Here is a 6000-nt window from a genome sequence, read left to right on the forward strand (position 1 = left end):
CAAAAGCAGGGCTTGCCATCCTTGAGGAGAATTTTGAAGGACTTCCCAAAGCGGAACATGGTAATTAACAATAGATGATATATGTTTTGTTTGGGTTTCTTTTTAAAGATAAAATATGCTGCTTAAATTAACTGAAGCCTGAGGAAATGGAAATTAATGCGCTGTGTAATTCGGCCCGGCAGGAGAAAACATTATTAACGTCAAAACTGTAGTCCAGTAGAACTGGGTAAAAAATATTTTTTTAGAAAATCATTCATTTTAAAACATACCCATGATTAATGCTTTAACTTTCAATCAAACAGACATTTTTGAATGCGTTTTAATCCTCTATAAGACAAAAAAAAAGTTTTTACTTTAAAAAAATGGAGATAAAATCATTAACATGACACAAAAGTGCCCTAAAATTGGTTCAAAAACGGATTAGCAACTAAACACAACCTCTAATTTGACTAAAAAACACCAGAGACATCCAATCTAGGTCCGTAACCTTCGGTTCTAGGTCCCAATGAGGCCCTAACCGCTTTGTTGTGAGCATTTTCCCGATCGGAAAATCATTTTACGGCCCGTGGAGATCCATTTTTCTCACTTTGGCATCTGCCGGCAATATGAAAGCATCAGCGGTGCGTCTAATAATAAACAGCGGGACCTAAAAATACACAGGTAACGCTCGCCTAGATAACCGCGGGGACCCCGACTCGAGTCCACCGAGATGGCTCGCTGACTAACGAAGTCGCCAAGCTTAGCGCAATTAGTTACATCAAAGCTTAAATCTGAAAATTAATTAGGCATTTTCTTAGCTAGCCACATCCGCTACCAGGGTTAGGTGGAATATTTGGACAATTAAGAGCGGTATATAAACAAAAGAACAGAATCCGGCTGACTTTTTGGATGGCGCCGCGCCTCGTTGATCATTAGCGCGGCAAATGTACGCAAAAACATCAAAAAGAAGCGCTTGTGATCGCCTGGATGAAACGAAAACATGGATTCCAGTCTTTTGGTTTTTCTCCCGGCGCCATTATCCGTCCGTTTGTTGTCTTTTTGGGCGAGGACCACGGCGTGCCTTCCAAACGCTAATGAACAACGACTTCAAACAGGCGCGCTCATTAGCTCAGGCACCCCCGATTCTAAATGTCAAGGCGTAAACGACCCTCGTTCAATCAGAAAGGATTTTTGTTCTCCGATGATTAATGTAGTATTTAACGACAGCAAGATGGCGCAAAGTATTATTTTGATTGTGTATTCATCACCAGTCGTTTTTCGGGAGTGAGATAATGTTGTTTAAATAGTTAGATTAATTGCGGTGCAGATTGTTTTTTGTTTTATTCTATGCGTTTTTTTAATTTAACCAGATCAAAAAGACGATTTGGAGCTTTTTGAGGGTTCGAGAAACTTCATTAATCAAAGTTTTTGATGAATATATTAAAAATGATGATTGTCAATGTGTCAAAAATTCGGAAACCCACTTTAAAGCAACGAAAAACTGAAAATAATGTTTTTTTAAAGTAACCAGAAAATATTTTCTACTAAAAGTGATTAAAAAAGACGTTTTGGGAGTTCAAAAACCTTCAAAAATTAAAGTTTTTGATGAAAATATTAAAATTGATGAATATCAATGAGTCAAAAACTCACAAACCCATTTTAACTCAACACAAAACAGAAAAAAAATGTATAAAAACAAGTAAACAAGTCAACTACTGGAAAATAATTCATTGTAAGAACAACTCTGATTTCAAACCCATTAAATTAACGATAAAAAAGACTTATTTTGACCTGAAAACCCCAAGAAACCATTCTAAATTCCTAACCCGTCCCGACTACAAAACAGGACATAACTAAAAACCCACTAATACGAAAGCAATGAAAGAATACACGCTACTATAGGACACATTTCTCTACAACAAAACATAACCCCTGATTGATTTCTGTCCAATGTAAAGGGACATATCTTAACCTGAAAATATTCATCATTTTCCTCAGCCTAGCGTGCTCTGAAAATTCATGCGGCGCAATATGTTTCCCCTTCGGCAGAACCTTGATTAATGAACCAGAGTCAAAATACGCACATCCTTACCTTAGTAAGTCCATTTTTCAGGTGATACATACTTTAACCACTTCTTTCTCCACATTAATTTCCCAAAAATAAGCCTTTTTGGCTTATTAATCACTAAAAAATACATTTTGGGGGGAAACTTTGGCGCTTTGGAGCAATTCCAGGTAACTTAAATGAACTAATTTCCTGCCTAGACCGCCATTTTGTTTAAACCAGGACTTTGTTTCATAGAAACGTTATCGTTCCCAACCACGGAGGAAAGTCCCGTGTTTCGGCACCTATTCCGTACGGTCAAATGTGCTGGTTGTAGTTATTGCAATTGAAAAGAGTGGCAGCCACCCGCAGGAAAACAAAGTTGCGGACCTGGGCGGGAGATAAATGGGGCCTAAGACAAAGGCCGTATTTTTTTTAGGGGCGCTCTAATCTGTCTCTCGCAGCCCTGTCGAGCATTAAAGAGCAAACAAAGGCAGTCCGGAGCCAAGTACCCCGTTGGGAGATCTTATTTACAGTGGAACTGGCACTTTGGCCGCCTCCATCTTGTGCCCACGCGGACTCGTCAACTATTTTTTTAAAGCCCCGCCTCTTTCGAATGCCTGGACTAGTGGTGGGCAAACTCCAGAGTTTAATATCTAAGAGAGAGAATTTAATATCTAAGAGAGAGAGTTTAATATCTAAGAACTGTTTAATATCTAAGTACTGTCTAATATGTAAGAGAGCGATTAATATGTAAGTACTATTTAATATGTAAGTACTGTTTAATATGCAGGTACTGTTTAATATGAAAGTACTGTTTAATATTAAAGTACTATTTAATGTGTAAGTACTATTTAATGTGGAAGTACTATTTAATGTGGAAGTACTGTTTAATATCCAAGTACTGTTTAATATCCAAGTACTCTTTAATATCCAAGTACTCTTTAATATCCAAGTACTCTTTAATATCCAAGTACTCTTTAATATCCAAGTACTCTTTAATATCCAAGTACTCTTTAATATCCAAGTACTCTTTAATATCCAAGTACTCTTTAATATCCAAGTACTCTTTAATATCCAAGTACTCTTTAATATCCAAGTACTCTTTAATATCCAAGTACTCTTTAATATCCAAGTACTCTTTAATATCCAAGTACTCTTTAATATATATGTACTCTTGAATATCTATGTACTCTTTAATATCGAAGTAATCTTTAATATCCAAGTACTCTTTTATATCCAAGTACTCTTTAATATCCAAGTACTCTTTAATATGCAAGTACTCTTTAATATGCAAGTACTCTTTAATATGCAAGTACTCTTTAATATTCAAGTACTCTTTAATATTCAAGTACTATTTAATATCCAAGTACTCTTTAATATCCAAGTACTCTTTAATATCTATGTACTCTTTAATATCTAAGTACTGTTTAATATCTAAGTACTGTTTAATGTCTAAGTACTGTTTGATATATTAGTACTGTTAAATATCTAAGTACCATTAAATATCTAAGTACTGTTTAATATCCAAGTACTGTTGAAACCAGCTCTTAAAATTATATTCATGAGAGAGAGAGTTTAATATCTAAGTACATTTACTTTTTACCAAAAGACCGGAAATTTGGTTAGTAAATGCCAATTTATTCAGGTTATATTTGCGAATTGACAGAAAGCATCATTTGTTTGCAGGCTTATTAAGTCAATTTGGAGGAAATTTATGGGTTATGGGTTATTTGTCATAATTGTAGTTCCCATTTTTGTGGTATTTTAAATCAAGAATTATTCATCATTCCCCAAAAATCAAATCTGAGTATCATTCAAAACACACAAAATCAATACCAGAACACATGAAGCCAGACACACTTATAACATTTTAATTTCTACATTTTGACAGTTAAATGATGATGCAAGGTGCTTTGTTTTGACAATTTGTTTGACAGGTCCCCAAAACTTTACTATACCAACCAAATTTCGACTCGGAAAGTAAACTTCATACTCATCAATTTCGATCATGATCTGTGCGTTATTTGCGTTTAAAAAAGACATATAACATTATTCATTAGGGATGAGAAACTCATGGGGAATTGTTTGGAACCGTCTTATCTTAATATACAACATAATTTGTACACAAAAAACTTACCAGAGATCCAGATCCCCTCCGTGTTCGTGTGTTTATTGTTTTTTTCTTAAAAGATTAATTCGATTTCTTGATATTATTGCATATTTGGCATCATTTCGGCTGTGCGCTTGATTGTCGGCGTGTGACGTAGCAACCACGTGACTAGAGCAAAAAGCAGGCGTGGAGTGACATAGTAAGCGAGCGGCCATCTTGGGACAGACATGTCTTTTGGGTGGATGCCATTTGCCTGATATTTTCCAATAAAAATGGTCTTTACTGGCTAAATTTTTGACAGATTTACAAACAGTTTGGGTTACAACAAATCATATAATATGATTAATGATTAATTGAGATTTTTTTCACATTAAGAAATGGTATTAACCTTTTAAAAGGGCATTCAATGTACTGCTTTTCTGAAATGTTGTTGAAAAAAAGTTAAGTTTGGGAAGAAATCATTTAAATAGTGATAAATAAACATCATTTGAAAAATGCATTATAAAAAAATAGCAAAATTCATGTTGTTCATTGATTTATTTACATTTGATGTATTTTCTGGCCTCATATAGGTCCAAAAATGTCTCCCTCTGACAGGTATTGACGTCCAATCCATCTGAAACTAGTCCTCAATTTCCATTTTATACAAATATTAACTTCTGCCAATGGTATTGAGATTTCTAAACACAACCCACATCCCATTTTTCTGGAGATAATTTCCCAATCTGCTTCTTTGTTTTGACATCAGGTGGACTAACACAAATCCTGCTCCTCTCAACACTTTCACGCATCATTTCTCAGTTTAATTGCAGTCAATTGGGGCCAAAGCGCCACCGGAACGGACAGGGCGGGGCAAAACCGTCATGGCGCACAAACCGTCCCGGGAACGGCGCCCTGGAACTCAGCCAAAACAGCAACAAAGCATCCTGCTGGATTTTAAGAGAAGAAATATAGACCACAATTGTTGACGGAAATAAAACATGGTCCACTCTTAACTAAACCTGGAATCTGTTAGCTCCGCCCCTTCCCCAAAAAGTCCTGGCAAAGAGAAGACTGGTTTACTTTTATTGTGACCTTAGAGATGGGCAATAAAATTGCACTTAGGAGGAGAAAAAGGCAACATTAGGCAAGTCAACGAATAGGGATTAAAAATACGTAACGGCTGGGATATACGGGCGGTGATAAAAAAAAAAAAAAACTTGCCGCTAGCCTCCTTTTCAACGGCCAGGTTTATTTTCACCGTATTTTTTCATTATTTCTTGTCGAGGTGATCGTTAGAGTTTAATGAGGGCCTTTTTTAAATATAGGAATATCCACATTGATGGTGAGATGCACAGCTTTTTGTTTTTTCATCCAGTAGTTGAGATTGATGGAGATGGACGTCCATTTGAAGGGTAATCGTTGAAGACAGGTCACCAATGGTGCTCGGACGATGGGTCACTGGTCTTTTGGTCCCTTTTGGTACTGTTTAATATCTTAGAGAGAGAGAGTATTTAATATCTAAGTAGTGTTTAATATCTAAGTACAGTTTAATATCTAAGTAGTGTTTAATATCTAAGTAGTGTTTAATATCCAAGTAGTGTTTAATATCTAAGTAGGGTTTAATATCTAAGTAGTGTTTAATATCTAAGTAGGGTTTAATATCTAAGTAGTGTTTAATATCTAAGTATACTGTTTAATATCTAAGTAGTGTTTAATATCTAAGTAGTGTTTAATATCTAAGTACTGTTTCATATCTAAGTAGTGTTTCATATCTAAGTACTGTTTCATATCTAAGTACTGTTTAATATCTAAGTATACTGTTTAATATCTAAATATACTGTTTAATATCTAAGTATACTGTTTAATATCTAAGTAGGGTTTA

General features: G+C 35.2%; 1 long non-coding RNA gene across 1 annotated transcript in view; it reads right to left on the bottom strand.

The window, feature by feature from the left end:
• LOC144213971 (uncharacterized) overlaps positions 1–4293 on the bottom strand; it is a 58420-nt gene extending 54127 nt beyond the window's left edge. The window contains exon 1 of the long non-coding RNA XR_013330186.1: positions 4164–4293. This is a non-coding gene — a long non-coding RNA (uncharacterized LOC144213971). The remainder of the gene's footprint in view (positions 1–4163) is intronic.
• Positions 4294–6000: the final 1707 nt, after the last annotated feature.

This window comes from Stigmatopora nigra, chromosome 20 (genome assembly GCF_051989575.1).
Source record: "Stigmatopora nigra isolate UIUO_SnigA chromosome 20, RoL_Snig_1.1, whole genome shotgun sequence".
Lineage (NCBI taxonomy): Eukaryota > Metazoa > Chordata > Actinopteri > Syngnathiformes > Syngnathidae > Stigmatopora > Stigmatopora nigra.